This window comes from Camelus ferus, chromosome 17, assembly GCF_009834535.1.
Source record: "Camelus ferus isolate YT-003-E chromosome 17, BCGSAC_Cfer_1.0, whole genome shotgun sequence".
Lineage (NCBI taxonomy): Eukaryota > Metazoa > Chordata > Mammalia > Artiodactyla > Camelidae > Camelus > Camelus ferus.
Genome location: NC_045712.1, coordinates 8,455,982 through 8,471,652, shown reverse-complemented (window position 1 = coordinate 8,471,652; position 15,671 = coordinate 8,455,982). Strand labels below are relative to the sequence as shown.

The 15,671-nt window shown below is 45.0% G+C and overlaps 1 protein-coding gene across 5 annotated transcripts in view; it reads right to left on the bottom strand.

The window, feature by feature from the left end:
• Window positions 1-15,671, bottom strand: part of FOXP1 (forkhead box P1) — a 549,899-nt gene that overhangs the window by 425,785 nt on the left and 108,443 nt on the right. Inside the window, exons 1-2 of one of the 5 annotated variants that reach the window (XM_032458005.1) lie at window positions 4,161-4,274; window positions 3,513-3,667 (exon numbers count right to left, since the gene is read on the bottom strand). The exons of 3 other annotated variants lie outside the window; for them this stretch is intronic. The gene's annotated coding sequence lies outside the window, so the exon portion shown is untranslated. Of the gene's footprint in view, window positions 1-3,512; window positions 3,668-4,160; window positions 4,275-15,671 lie in introns of those variants that run through there. One more of the 5 variants, XM_032458004.1, reaches the window with a different exon arrangement.

The following is a 15,671-nucleotide window of genomic DNA, read 5'->3' as shown; positions in this document are numbered from 1 at the left end:
GGGAGTCATTGTCTTTGAGAATTGTCCTCATCTCAAGATGGCTCCATGGCTCCGTGGTGTCCCATATGACCCACCTGGCTGCTGGCCTCTTCATTCCCTTTATTCAAGAAAGGACCAAATGATGTGTGGTTTACTCCTCACTACAAAGCCCCAAGATGAGCCCAGTACCAGCATCCCTCAATGTGGATTTGCATATCCAGTGAAAAACACAATTCACCATCTTTCCAAGCTACTTCTGCTCTACTGGAAGCTATAAAAACTGGCAACATGCAGAAATGAAGATTCTTCTTTCTTCTCCATCCAAACGCACACAGGAAGGGACGCCAGAGGTTTGCTCAAATGGCCCTCCTGCTACGCTGACCACAATCTCGATGGAGAAAGACCTCCCTGGGAAGGAGGCAATTCAGGTTTTTAACTGGCTCCCTCCTGACTATACCCCAAAATAGCCAGCCTCAAACCGCAGAGAGCCTGCCTCGAGGACTCTGCTGCGTGAGCGATTCTGGCACTGCTAACTCAACCCGACAGTCCTTGATCCAAAAGTGAAGACCACAGCCCTGCACACGTAGTAATAAAATGAGCAGGCGCAAATCTGGCAGCGAATCGCAAGCTGAGTGGATAATAGTACAAAAATATCAAAAGAAAAAAAAGAAAGGTTATACAATTTTATAACAGATGACAAATTGGTAGCTTTTCCCCGCTTTCTTGGAATGGATTCAGTAACAGATTTGAATCTTGGGCTTTGATGCTTGTCTCTGATATGCAGGGATCCCAAGTTCAAGGGGGAAAAAAAAAACAGGGGTAGTCATCAGCATAGTACTTCACTTATAGCAGAATCTATCCTTTGCTGTTTACCCTAGAAATTATCTGGCTCCTTATTTAATCCACTTTTCTTTAAAACAACATTAAATGTTTCATTTTTGATCTCAGGGTGTTCTATCCTTGAAAGCGTTCAGGCTTATGTCTAAAAGATGAACCTACCTGCTCAGACTCCAAGGAAAGAGGGAGAAAGCGCTGCATTCTGCCACTTTGGAAGGGAGGCTCAGAACTCAGCCTTATGGTGTCTGTCTGTCACCCAGGCTCCCTGGGCTGTGGGGGGTGGGGGGGCCGTACATGTCTCAGGGGTGAGAATGTCCGCAGGGCAGTGCCTTACAGGTCACTGGCCCAGCTGCCTTTGAAGCAACAAAGCAGCCACAGCCACCACAGAACAGCGGACCTGTGCCAAGGGGCCCCTCCTATGCACATGAAACACCTCCTCCAACACTTTAATCTCCTTTCAGCCAAACATTCAGAAGCAGCCAAGGAGGTGAGCACTTGAGGGGGGACCCAGTAGTCGCATCCCTTGCCCGCAAGTAGCTCAGGTTATCTAGGGAGGAGGACGGACACGCAAAGGAGCCATGTAAAGACAACACGGACAGGAAGACACCAGCAGCCTAACAAATCTCCAGTGGGAGCAAAGGGTTCCAAGTCCTTTCCCTGGTTGGTAAGTAGGTAAACACTGAAGGTTTCAAGAAAAAACAAAGGCCATGGGGAGTAAGAAACCACGTGCTCAGATCTGCTGGCCCAGGAAGTACCTGTGCAGTTAACAGTCTTGGTGACTTGCATTTCACTCCAGGAGTACAGCTTGCTAACAAGAGCTGACACAATTCAGGGCTCACAGCATGCTAGGCACTGGGCTACCTACACTACAGGCTTCACGCACTTTGTTCTTATGACTCTTTCCCACTCTACAGATAGAAAAATTGAGGTTCAGAGAAATAAAGTTAACTCATCCAGGGTCACCAAGCTACCAAGCGGTGAGGCAGGGATTCGAACCCTGGCCCATCTCGTCCCAGATGACCTTCCTCTCTGGTTCAGATGGTTATTTCAACCAAACACATTTTTCCATCAGTATGTGCAAAAGTTAACAGAAACTTAAGGCTCCTTACCACAAAGTCCTCCTTTCACAGGTAACAACCACACTCGATGAGGAATGAAGACAGACTTTTCCATGAAGCCACCCTACGGCCCGGGGTCAAATTCAGAACCCAAACCTCCTGACCTTTTCCGGACCGTATTTTCCTTTCCATGTGTTTATCCTGACTTCACTGTGTATGTGACATGGGAAACCAAAGCCATCAAGTGGAAAAGAAACACTAAACTTGAACCCCATTGTCATGCAATTCCTGCTCCCTGGTTGGCACAAGGAGCACATCCCCTGAGCCACCTGAGAAGCTGAGAGCACCTTCAGCAGAGTCACAGGGTCCTCAGGCTGTGAGGCTTAGAAAACCTAGTGGCAGCAAGTATTTCTTGAGGGCCCAGCCATGTGTCAGAGGGCTAGCACTTGCATCTCTGTCCTCAGGGAACTTCAGACCCCGCAGAGCAGCGGAGAAGCAGCAGAGGACAGGCTGTGACTTGCAGAGAACCGGCCCCCAGGGAGCTCAGTGTGCACAGCCGCCTGCACTGGCAGCCCAGCCCAGCCCTGCGTTTGCCCTCGCAGCGGCTTTCCTGCATCTGTCTCGTTGACTTTTCCGTCTCCTCCCAAGCTCAGCCCAGAGCATTTTCCCCTTCCCCGTCCCTGCCTCGCCACCCCAGCCAGGTTTTGACCTTGTACCCCTCCCTGCATTCAAAGTACAACCGGGCACACCCCTCCCGGGCCCTGGCCCAATGACCCTCATTCTTCTCTCCCTCTGGAAGCTTCCTTTTCCTGTCCCTCCCTGTCTAATAATCTGTGCCTATTCCACTGGGTCCCCCTGGGCTGACGCTCCACCTAACAGGGCAGGGCTAGAACCGGCTCTGGCATCTCAGCTCTGGCTTCACACTGGGTGCCTACAGCACAGAGCTGCTCATCACAGCCTCACCCCCTTCCTCGGGCACCAGCCCCCTTCCCCCTCAAAAACCCGGAAATCTCAGCATTTACATTCATTTTCAGGCATAAGTGTGGAGCTCCTAAGTCTAGCCTTCAAAGCAATTCAACACTCAACTCTGACAGGAAATGTGAACATGTAAAAAAAAAAAACCTTCGTTTTTGAAAACATGATTTGGCTGAGAAGCTATTCTTTGCAATGTTTCCAAGGATGAACTGAAGTCTGAGCTTTAAGATGGATAAAATAATAGTAGGTTTGAATGATTCTAATGGTCAGAATGCCTGATCATCTTGAACCTGCATTGGGTTTTTTGATACTTAGGTATTAAAAAAAATACTGGTGACATGAGTGACTTGCTTCATTCTTAATCCCCTACCCTCTGATGAATAAAAAGCAAGTCAGTAATGGTAGCAGATAGAGCTCTGTGTACAAATTCACCCATCAAATGGTGAAAGTCGAGTCATAAGATGTGGATACACAAGGACCCTGAATATAATAGAGTAAGTCAGCCTGAACTAGTCCAACCACTTTAGACATTGTTTTTAAAGCTATAAAATCAAACAGTAGGTGCCAGATTTTTGATATATTCCCTTTTCTTGAAATATACAAACACTATGTGTCCATCAGAACAGAGCAACGTCTCGTTGTTTGTTACCGTTGTGCACGCACACAGTCAATCACGGAAATGACTACGGGGTCAACCACCAGATAAAAACGTGCAGACTTCCCAACACATTCAGTATCTGGTATCATGCATCAGAGGGAGGGCAGGCAGTGGCAGCTTTGGAATAATCTCTGGTTGTACAGGGAGAAAGGCCTGCAAACTAAAATAAAAACACACATTAAGAACATGCATGCTGTACAAAGAGAAAATAAAACAGGTTCACGGGGTGATGTTTTCCTCCCTGGTGAGATAAGCTCTCCGCAGCTGGCAGGGCATTCTGGATCCCTGCTAGCCCGTTTCCCCCCGACTCAAAAAAGCATCTCCCAAGCCCCCTCTGTGAGTTTTCGATTCCCTGACTGGTAGGAGGGGTGTGGATGCTCCGGTCTGTAGGTAACCAAAGATGTGTCTGCACTTACCTGTACTGCTTGCCACCCCCTGACAGCAAGCAGGGAGGCTTAGCTCTCATCAGACACAGATACATGCCAAATGAAAGCTCGAGCCCACGTTACAGTTTCCTGGCTGGCTTAAATTGCCATCGTTCATCTTCGTGTGCCTCACGTTTAGTTTCTGAAAATTATTTAAAGACCTAACACCATAATGAATGTTTTCTACTACACAGTGCTTAAAAAAAGAAAAAAGAAAAGAAAACCCACCAAGTATTTCTTAGGTGAGGTACTCAGAGGAGAAGCAAAGAGGTGAAGAATCAGAGACTGACTTGTAAGGATTCTACCGTCCAGGTGGAGAAGCAGGATGTATACATCTGAAAAGATAAGTAACTCTGAGGAAGTACATGTTAAATGCCAAATGACAGGTACAGAAAAGAGTGATGGCTGCAAACCAGATTCTCCAGGCCTCACTGTGCTCCCCAAACCGGGCAGGAAGAGCACCTAGGGGGACCCCTCCCCCCTGCCTCTGCTCCATTGAGTCCACCTGCAGGCTGCACCTCCCTCTGCACCTTCTCAAACCTGCTCACTGGGTTCAAGTCCCAGCTTCCACCAAAACAGGAATCTAGAAATGGACTTCCAGGGTCCAGGAAGTGCCTGAGGCCGTACACTTATAAATGTCTGCACCTGGGCCCAGTATGATGCCATTTATGCAAGTTAGAGAAATATACACCAAACCACGATATACCCTTTATGAACACTTATGTATATAAACAGTTATCCCAGAAAGAGGACATGGACAAACTTCTTGAGAGAGACCTTTGTGTGTATGTGGCGGGGTGGGAGGAGTGGATCAATCCTGAACTGCCTGCTTAGAGGAGACTTCTTTTATCATGAATGTTGTATTTCTTACAGGTAATAGAGTAGAGGTGAATATGGCCAGATGTCAACAGTCATTAATTCTGGGTGGTTAAAAAAGAAAGTGGACATTTGTGTTGTACACACCTGGATAGGGACGCAGAGATTTTTCAGCTTTACAGAAGGGTTCTTGACCACAAACTGTTTACAACCCTTGATTTTCAGGCCCCTGTGTCTCCATCTCTCTCCTCTGATCTCTTACAGCCGGGTATGAGATGACCAATTCATAACCCTTTATGTTCAGTTCTATGACATTTCTTCAGTTTTTAAATTGGTAATTAAATATCGTCCTTTTTTTCCTTCATTTTCTGCTGTTCTTCTCTCTTCAACTAAAGTGTAAGTTTTTTGAAGACAAGAAATGTAATTTCTATCTGTCCTTCTTCCTTAGCTCACTGCTTTCCACAAAGTAGTCAATAAAACGGTATTATTAAGTGATATTTAAGACTAAAAAATATCAAAGAAAAGGTAGCAATGAGACTGGTTTGGCCACCCTTTCATTCTAGGGGAAAAATGGTCTTCTCAAAAGCAGTAAATATTCAATTCCACAGCAAGGATTATCTCCTGGGTGTACAGAAACACACACATGCATACACACAAGGATTTTTTATTTATGTCATTATTTTTCTCTTAAGAGCTTAAAGTAATAAATTTAAGGCCAAAAAAAAAAAAAAAAGGAAAGGAAGGAACCATCTACATACATTACATCCTTTTATTCCACAATTTAAAAACTATTCTGGATTTTAACCTACAGAGTGTGGGTTTATGCCATGTAGAAATGTATAATTATTCCAATAAAGCATTTCCCAAACTGTATTCCTGGGATGGGTTCTTCAATATGGCAAAATGCATTGTCCCCTGACCCCATCCACCCCAACTACCAAAAAAGTTTCATTTGGAAAACTTTACATATGTTCAGAGTTCCCTCTGAGATCAACAGTGCACATTGCTATACTTAAGTCTAAAAACTCCTATAGTTAAAAATTAAATAAAACAGACATTCGGCCTGGTATAAGCCAGTGTTTCCTGGCGTATTTTAACCAGAGTGATGGTCTCTGCATGAAAAGAATTAATACGTTGAGGGACTCATGGTCAGAGGAACACAGTGTTGGACATGCCAGCTCTTATGGGGATAGTATTGTCTGGATTTAACACTACAGTCCACATTTCAAATACCCCATCGCACTGTCCCCATAAATATGACTTGTTCTCATAAAATCAGAAATCCAAGTTTCAGATTCATAAAGTATGGTCCCTATTACAATGCCATGTATTTCCATAAAACCCTTATGAATTGATTCACATAAACTCTTCCAACATGAGGAAGAGAAGAATAGAAAAATTTCAAGAATTAAATTCATCACCCAACAGCATTAAACCAAACGCAGTCATAAACCAAGTCTAGACCCCCATCCTCAAAGAGTACTAACAAGAATACATCAAAATACCTAGAAACCAAATTCTGCTTTTGAGTCTCTCCAAGCACCAAACAGAGATTCATATGTAGGAACAAGGCAAAATGTCTATTATAATCATCTAATTTTATGTAACTTAGTTATCTATCTAAAACACAGGAAGCAAAAATTTAAGACCCACTACCAACCAAACAATGCTGATGAAGTCAAGACCATTTTTTCACCTATCAAATTAGGGAACATTTTCGCGTATAATACTCCATCCAAGTGGAGTCCAGGGAAATGGGCTTTCACCTACAAAGCTGGCAGGAAACAAACTGGTATTACCATTCTGAGAAAGAGAATGCTATCAATAATGCTGGCAGTCTATCTGATGCAACAATTCCACTTCTAAGATTAGGAAAGTAAGTCATGAACACATCCAGATTTTATGAGTACCAAAAGCCAACAACAATTCTCCACGTGACTCCCCCAACTCACAAGGCATAGGTGGAGGCACCAGATGGGGCAGAGAGAGGGAGCGGGGCGGGCTCTCAGCACACAAACACCCCTGGTGTTTCTGTGGTCTCTCCCTGTGCTCTCCAAATGAGAAGGTATCCCACAACTCCACAATGGTCCCACCAACCTCTCAACCCAGCAGAAAACTCAAAGACAACATGTGAAGGAGCATGAACTTCAAGTCTCAGATTATCATCTGTTCACAGAAACATCCCTGTGACATCTTTGGGAATAAAAAACAAAAACAAACAAACAAAAGAACTGCTACACTGGGAACAAGAGCTGACTCCTTGAGACCTAAACCAAAGAGGCATTTGGAGAAAAAAGGAGCTGCCCCAAAGGGATAAGGATCTCCCTGCAGACAAAAGGAAAAGCTTGGCCCCAAGAGGTGAAAAGCTTTCTATATGAGATTGAGTGAAAGGGAACCCAAGAGAAGTTCCCATGGTCCTCTGAAGGGTGGCACAGAAAATGAAAATGAATTAAAACAAGAACGGCTAATTTTCAGAAGAAACATGTCTCTGCATGATTCCAGCACTGGAACCTATTTCTAATATTTCTACAAAAATAATGAGATAAAAACAAGGAAGAGAAGAGAACAATTTATGAGCTTCAGGAAAACATACGCATCTCACGTGTGTAATTCTGCACAGAAATTGGAGGCAATGGGCTAACGTGGAGACTCTGAGGATGGTGTGTCTGGTTTTACTCAGCCCTGGATTCTTGGCTCTTAAAAAAATCTTTCTGATGAATGAATAAATGTTGCCCCATGTTCTACATTTTCTGGCAACCTAGTTTCAGATAAGCTACGCTGGTCTGGGAGAGCTGGCGTTTTGGGATTTTTAAAAAATGTGACACAGCAAGACGAGTCCTATTTCCACTCATTTAATCCACCTTTACAAGTAACCCGCTGCAGCACGGGCCCCAGTGTGGTCCATTATCTCTGCTGACACCCCATCCTCCCAGCCGTCAGCAGAGGAAGCCCTGGCTCACAAAAGAATCGCACATCGTCGCACATATAGGGATTTCAGTTTAGCACCTGCTTCTTCAGGCTCCCCTCCTCTAACATCATGTGGTCTCCAAATACTGAGATTGTCCTTCTCTTGGGCCTTTTCAATTGGCCTCACACACCCCAGGTACTGACGATCACGATCTAGTCCTCAGGCACAAGGTTTGGTAGACCCATTCCACAAACAGAATTACAGAGATTTACAGTGGTTTCAGTCTAATTGGGGGGAAAAAAAAAGAATGGACGGAAAAAAGCAGTCTCCATAGAGACAAGCTTTTCAACATACTGCTTTTCCGCTCTCCTGTTTTCTTACTCTGAGAATGTCAATGCAGAACTGGAATATTTTTATAAGTAAATTACGTGTTCCACCCATCTCTCCACGTCCTGACTGGTGACACCCAGCTGGAAATTCTGAAGACCACAGAGCAGCGTGGAAGGTAGCAAGGTAGCTGGGATCCAGAGCTCTCCAGAAGCAGGCAACAAATGGAGCCTTAAGGTTGAAGCTACAAGATGCTACCCAAAGCCCTACTGGGACGGAAGACACCATTCGCCCGTCTAATAACTCATCTTCCTCTTCTCTGTCTCATTAAATCCCATAAGGATGTGACTGTCTGTGCAGGTGGCAGACTGGCGAAGATGGGGCCAGATCTCATGCTGTAGCAGATGAACAGCTCGGGCAAGCAGCATGACTCCCAGAGACAAAGTGATCAGGGGTGGCTGTTTATGGCCATCTGAGCCCTGCTTAGGACCATGGGCTCACGGATGCAAATGACTGCCCTGTACCGATCCCTGACAATGTCTCAGCACGTCCACACGCACAGAGAGGGGGTAAGAGAAACAATCAGGGGCAGCGGGGATGTAAGGAAAAGCTTTAAGAAAGGTTGGGAAAGGGTCCGAAGGACAGTGGATTCTATTTCCTTCAGCCAAGAAAGGGCAAGAACATTTAAAAAGAGGGAGAAAACCATACACTATTGGTGGGAATGTAAATTGATGCAGCCACTATGGAGAACAGTATGGAGATTCCTTAAAAAACTAAAATTTGAGTTACGATGATACAGCAATCCCACTCCTGGGCATATATATGGAGAAAACTCTAATTCAAAAAGATACATGCACTCCAGTGTTCATAGCAGCACTATTTACAATAACCAAGTCGTGGAAGCAACCTAACTGTACAATGACAGAGGAATGGATAAAGAAGATGTGGTGTGTGTATATGTATATAAATACACACACAACAGAATATTACTCAGTCATAAAAAAGAATAAAGCAATGCCATTTGCAGCAACATGGATGGACCTAGAGATTATCATACTAAGTGAAGTAAGACAGAGAAAGACAGATATCATATGATATCACTTATATGTCGAATCTAAAAAAAAAAAAGACACAAACTTATTTACAAACCAGAAATAGACTCACAAACACAGACCACCAACTATGGTCACCAAAAGGAAAAGGGGAGTCCTTCTGAGATTCCAGAGGCACCACAGATGACTTCCCCATTTTGGGGCGGGAGGTAGGGATGCAGGATTCTTTGGATTCTTCTCACTGTGGGATTTTAACAAATGACCCACTGGTACAGATGATTTGATCCCTTTCTCCTGCATTGTGAGCTCCTTGAAAACATACATTATTCATCTATTTACAGTGCCTCTCACTTGTCTTAACCTTTAATGGGCAACAATAAAAATTGAAACAACGAAAAAAATAAAGGGAAAATGGGTAAGGAGGAAGGATACCTTAGGTGTTTGAGATTAACATATACACACCACCATACATAAAACAAACAACAAGGACCTACTGTACAGCACAGGGAACTATTTTCAGTATCGTGTAATAACCTAAAATGAAAAAGAACATGAAAGGAATATATAGGTATAACTGAATCACTACGCTGTACACCAGAAACTAACACAAAGTTGTAAACTAACTATACTTTAATTAAAAAAAAAAAAAAAAGAGGAACAAAAAATAGAACTACCACATGATCCAGCAATTCCACTCCTGGGTAGACACCGAAAAGAATGGAAAGCAGGGGCTCAAAGAAATATCTGTACACCCACATTCAAAGTAACATTATTAATAAGATCAAAAGGTGAAAGCAACCCAAGTGTCCCTTGACGGATGAATAAATAAACAAAATGCGGTCTACACATACAATGGGATATATTTTAGCCTTAAAAAGGAAAAAAACTGTGACACGAGCTACAACATGGATGAAATTTGAAATGTTATACTAAGTATAAGAAGCCAGTCACAATGATTCTACTTATATCGGGGACCCAGAGTAGACAGATTCATAAAGATGGAGAACAGAATGGATGGATGGAAGAGATGGAAGGAGAGTATCGGCTGCCAGGAGCTGGAGAGAAGCAGTGACGGGTGCTGTTGTTTGACAGGTATACAGCTCCAGTTTTGCAAGGAAAAAGTTCTGAGATACAACAGTGTGAATATACTTAACACTGCTGGACTTCGCAATGGTGAAGACGGTAAGTTTCACATCATGTGTATTTTACCACAATTAAAACTTTTAAAAAAGACAGGAAAAAGTCTTGGAAAAATAAACAGCCCAAAGACTCTGTTCCTCATATTCTAAAGTGAAATGGTGTTGAAAGAGAAGCCAAGAAAACGACCACGTGTATGCCAGGAATTCTTCTTTCTTAGGAGATGTGCTAGGACTTCAGTTAGTACTGGCTGATTGTTTTTTTTTTTTTTAAAGCCATGTTCTCTGTTGCAAACAGTATAAAACCATTCTTTAAGCTGCTCCTTGTGTATTCTTGTTCCACATCTTGAGTTAGAGACAGTTTTGTAGTACCTCCATCAGGGTAAACATCTTTGCAAATCATGGAATGTTCCCAGATGGACTGAAGAGCAGTAGTTCTCCTCAGGGTTACCTGTCTTCCCCGGGGATGTGTCTGAAGACAGTTTTGGTCGTGACACTGCGGAGGGCAGCGGGAAACACCACAGGCACCTAGTGGGTGGAGGCAAGGATTCTGCTACCCATCCCACGATGCACAGCTCCACAACAAAGAACTTTCTGGCCCCATATGTCAAGAGCACCGAGGTTGAAAAGCTCTGCTTTCAACTGGCCTGGGAGTTCAGAGACCAGGTTTGCGGTGTGTTTTGTTCTTTTACAGGTGCCTTCGAGGAGCGAGTAGAGCAAATGGTTACTGATCTGCCAGGCACGATGCTAAACGCTCTCTACACATTACTTCATCACTTCACTCTTAGGAGAGTGATACTACCATGATTCTACCTTTACTGGGGAAAACTCATTTGCAAAGGTTTAGAATATGTCCATAGTCAGGGTCCCTCAAGGGATTTTAAAGCAGCTCTGCAGACTTCCAGAGTGGCGTCTCCCTTCTCCTGCCTAAATCCTCTCATTCTCAGACTCAGTGAAAAGCATGTCAACGGACTAATGCTCAAAACAAGACACACTGCAGAGAACGCTGGCACAGGGAACAGAGAAACCAGCCAACTCCCTTTCCCACCCGAGTCCCCTAAGCATCTTGGCAGCCTGTCAACCCCACCCAGACTATGGAAGAACTGTGGGATTCAAGGGGGACATTTCAAGAAAAAAAAATTATTTTCTCTACTTTATAAAAGTTACCGCCCACTGTACATTATATAAAATTCTTCCATACTGCCCAATGTTATTTGCATCAAGGAGGCCTTAGCTAAATTCCAATTGCTATTTTCACAACTTCCCAACTCAGAAGTCGCTCCTCAACAACTCTGAAGGATTCTCAAACACAAAACATCTCAGGAGGAAGAGCTGGGTAACAGCTCCAGCTACTGCCTCTGCCTGTAATAATATTCTTCCTCTGGAATCATCTGGGGAACTCCTATTCATCCTTCAAAACCCTGTTCAAGCATGGTGTGACACTTCTGCAAAGCTCTCCTGTATGTGCCACAGGCCCCACTGTTTGTCATCCCTTCTGCCCCAGTTCCACACTGTAATGTGCTTCTATTCTACACATACTTCTCTATATTAACCATCAGCCACCCAGACTGTAAGCTCCTTGACACAAGGACTATGAACATCTTACATGTCTTTGTACACACTTGGTCTACTACAATAGAACCTCAAAGGGCTGGGAAATGAAGACTGTCACCTCTACCTACCACACTCTGCAAAAATAAAGTCCATCAGCTTGAAACTATATCCAACCACTAGCACCTTTCATAGATGGTTACAGACCTTTGAAGCCAAAATACAATACATGAAGAAATCAAGTACAACACTGGGGGAGACACCTATAGGAGAACATTTGCAACTTCCTCTGAATCTTGACAAGGTCCCAGTAATTTGGGCAGACTGACCAGAGTTTCTCAAAAGAGGGATAATTCCTCAGTTGCAGAAATTAGTCACAAAAGTCTCTTGCAATGAGTTGGGCATTTGGGATAGCTTGGGAAAGTTCCATGGGTGCCAAAGTCCTCTTTATTGTCAGTATTTTCATGTATTTAATTAGCTGTAGCCTCAACAAATGGGAGTTGCTTCCTCCATTCTGTGATTTTTTTTTTGTTTTTTGTTTTAAAAAGGATCAGAGCCACTCCCAAAGTCTCAGCTTAGCAAAGGTCCAGGAACACTGTGTCAGAATTACTGCCTCAGAACTACTGGCAAGAGAGGGCGGTGGGAAGGGAAGCATGCCCCCTCCCCTTCAAAAATAAAGAATGCAGGTTCTCAGGCCCCACCAGCAACTACTGAACCAGAGCATTTGGGCACTGGGCTGGAACAGCTGCAGCATGAATAGGCCCCCCAGGAGATTCAGGTGCACCCTCAAGTCTGAAAGCCACCACCTTAAGTCCATGGTTCTCAAATACTCGTGACCATCAGAACTACCTGGAAGACTTACTAAAACAGATTTCCATGCCACATGGTCCTTGCTGAATCCACAGGTCCCTGCTGGGGCCCCAGGACCTGTATCTCTAATAAGTTCCCAGGTGATGCTGAGAAGGCTGGTCCCTGGACACTTAAGAGACTTAGAAAGGGAGCTGTGAACCTGTGGGAGGGAGACTGAATTTCCATTTTATATTCTTGGGTAAATTTTCTTTGCCTTCTGTATATTTTTAAAATAAGAAATGAAGACTATTTGTTGGCTCAGGAGAAAATTCTGTAATATTACAGGGTCTTATGATGACTCAAGAAAATATCAAAATAATAAACTCTTCAATAGAATCCTATTTCCCTTGTCACCATTCTCTTCCCAACATTCTACCAGGCTCCCAAAGGTAGGAGGCGCCCCAAACTTTGGACTCCCAGTTTAGCACTCAGCCTCAGAGGGCCTTCAGCAGCCCCAGATCAACTGGTTTCTAAATCAAATATTTGCTACCTAAGCACTGCAGCCTCTGAATCCGGCGCAGAGCGATTTCTGTCTGAAACACCCAGTGTAACATCCTCCATTGGCACTGGTTTCTGTTAACGAACAGAATGGCCCATGCCAACCACAGCTTACAGCACGTGTACTCGGCCTACTTCCCTATTTTAAATGCCTAATGATTATGGCTGCGCCTGAACACATCTGGGGGGAGCTGGGCCGGCTGGCTGCCTACTGCCCTCTTCCAGGCCCTCCTACCAGCGTGCCCTCAGCAAACCCTCCAAGTACAGACAGGTAACCCGGCATTGCTCCATGCCAGAGCGGAGGCCTCAAACAATCAGGGATTTTTTTTTTTTTTTTTTTTTTTTTGGAGAAATGATCAAACCCGGGGGTGGGGACAGAACTTCCTGCAAGAAACCGCATCCTGAACAAGCATCGCCACGACTCACTGTAAATAAATACTCTCTCCTTGCAGCACTTCCGTCAACTGTCAGGGCCCTGGCTCCAATCGCCTTTCAAGTCCAAACAGGAAAGGGGAGAAAAGAGAGTGAGATGGCAGATAGGAGGTTTAATTTGCTTTTCGCTGCAGTTTTCATTGGTCGGGCGCTTCCAATTCAGCAGGGCTGCCAGCGGCCTGGAATTGCTCCTGGACCCCACTTTTTCCTGTTAACCTTCATAATTGTATTCTCACGGGCCAGTCCACCACTGGCCTACCCAAGGCCGAGGAGCGGCAGCTTCTTCCCTGGGTTAGATAAGCAGCCCAAATCCAACAGGCCTGCTGCAGACAGAGAGGCAATGGGCATTTCTGAGGGATACTCTGGACAGCAGTCCGCTATAGCTTGGCCCAAGGGACGGGGAAGGTGGGGATGGCACAGGGACGAGAGGGCAGAGGGGGCAAGAAGGAAACAAGTCAGTGACCTCAATTTTCTGGAAAACGAAATGTGAAGGATATCCCTTTCAAAGGGCACCATGTGGCTGGGGAAGGGGGAAAGATGTGTGAAAGGCGATCATTCAGCCCAGGAAGAGCAATGGTGGTGATTTCTTGAGTACAGCCCATGTGCCAGGCACGGCAGGGCTTTAAGATGCCTCTTCCCGTTAATCTTCATTATGGCACCTGTTGGGCAGGTACCATCATCCCACATCCATCTTACAGACAAGGAAACCAAATTTGTGAGAGCTAAAGAAAAGTGCTAGCTCATAAACAGTAAGAGGTAAAAGCAAGACTCAGACCCGCAGTTCTGTCTCAGTCAAGGCTGCCATGGACGGCTGGAAGGGTGTGCACTGCCCAACTCCAGAGAGGCCACGCACATCACTGGTCGTGTAAATGGCAGCCCACAGTGTCTTGCTTGGAGCCAGAACGGGGCTGATAGAGAAGACAACATCTTACCCGTGTAACAGATGGCCTCCTGAAGTTTCAGAAAAATAAAAATGAGGCCTATCCAGAGAACTTCTAAGAAGTTGTAAGATTCCAAGCATGTCTGAACCCCATGGAGATCAACAAGGTTGGTTCATCCTTTCATACGGGCCTCTTTGGGCCACATTTCCTATGGTTCTAATTTCTCATCTGTGTCTATGTTATGGGGTCAGGCTACAAGTCAGCTTTCACAGAGTACTGAACATGACAGCGCCTGGTACATTACACGAACTCAATAAATATCTACTGAAAAGAACTGCAGGATGGAATGGACGGATGGATGGATGGGTGAATGAATTCAGGTATTCAGTGCGGACCACCTGGATGCCAGGGGAAAGCAGCAGAGAGGACAGCTCTCGCCCTCCTCCGAGAAGCCTGGGTTCCCTGGGGAAATGGGGGGCTGCAGCCACTCATGGTCACCCATTGACTTTTTTTTTTTCCTTTTTAAGTAACTTTGGAAATACAGGCACAGGCACAGTGGTGGCGGCACTCTGGCTTCAGATGTAACATGCTGCTGACAGCCCAAGCGGAAGCAGGGAGGGTAACAAGCAGGGAAAGAGCATGTTCGGGAATGAAGGAGTGGGTGAAACCTCATAAACTCTTCACAGACAGGACGTGCCCCTGGAGCCTCTGCCCTCAGGAGGGAGGGAGCCAGGCAGCTGCCCCGAGGCACAGAAGGGTGGAACCGGAGACCAGCCCCCACTGCCGCACACAGGAAAAAAAATTAAATTAATAAAAGTTAAAATGAGGCATCACATGCAGCAGCAAAGTGCTATTAAAGCGCTGTAATGTCTCAGAGGCTCCTATGAAGTCATGTTCTTACAATTCACTCGTAAGAATTTAAAGACAAAATTATATGCCTCGTAATTCTCCAATGAGTATGTTTTTCTGTGGATCCCATTGTTTATATGGGATGTACGGCTTCCAGAAAGTTTAAATCATTTAAGGGATTAACAAAACTGACACTTTCCAGAAACCTTGCTGCACATGCCTCAGTGGGAGTGACTGTCAATCCCCATTGTGTCCACACTCGCGTGTGCCAGTACACACACTTCGGGACACACTTTGTTGGTCAGAGTTGCAAATACAAATGCCCACAGGGCCAGGGAGTTGCTTCAGTGAGTGAGAGAGGAAGGGAACCAAATGCCAGGGAGGGTGGGAAGCATCCCTGACCAGCCCCATCTATGTGGGCACCGTGGTCCCAGCCCTGC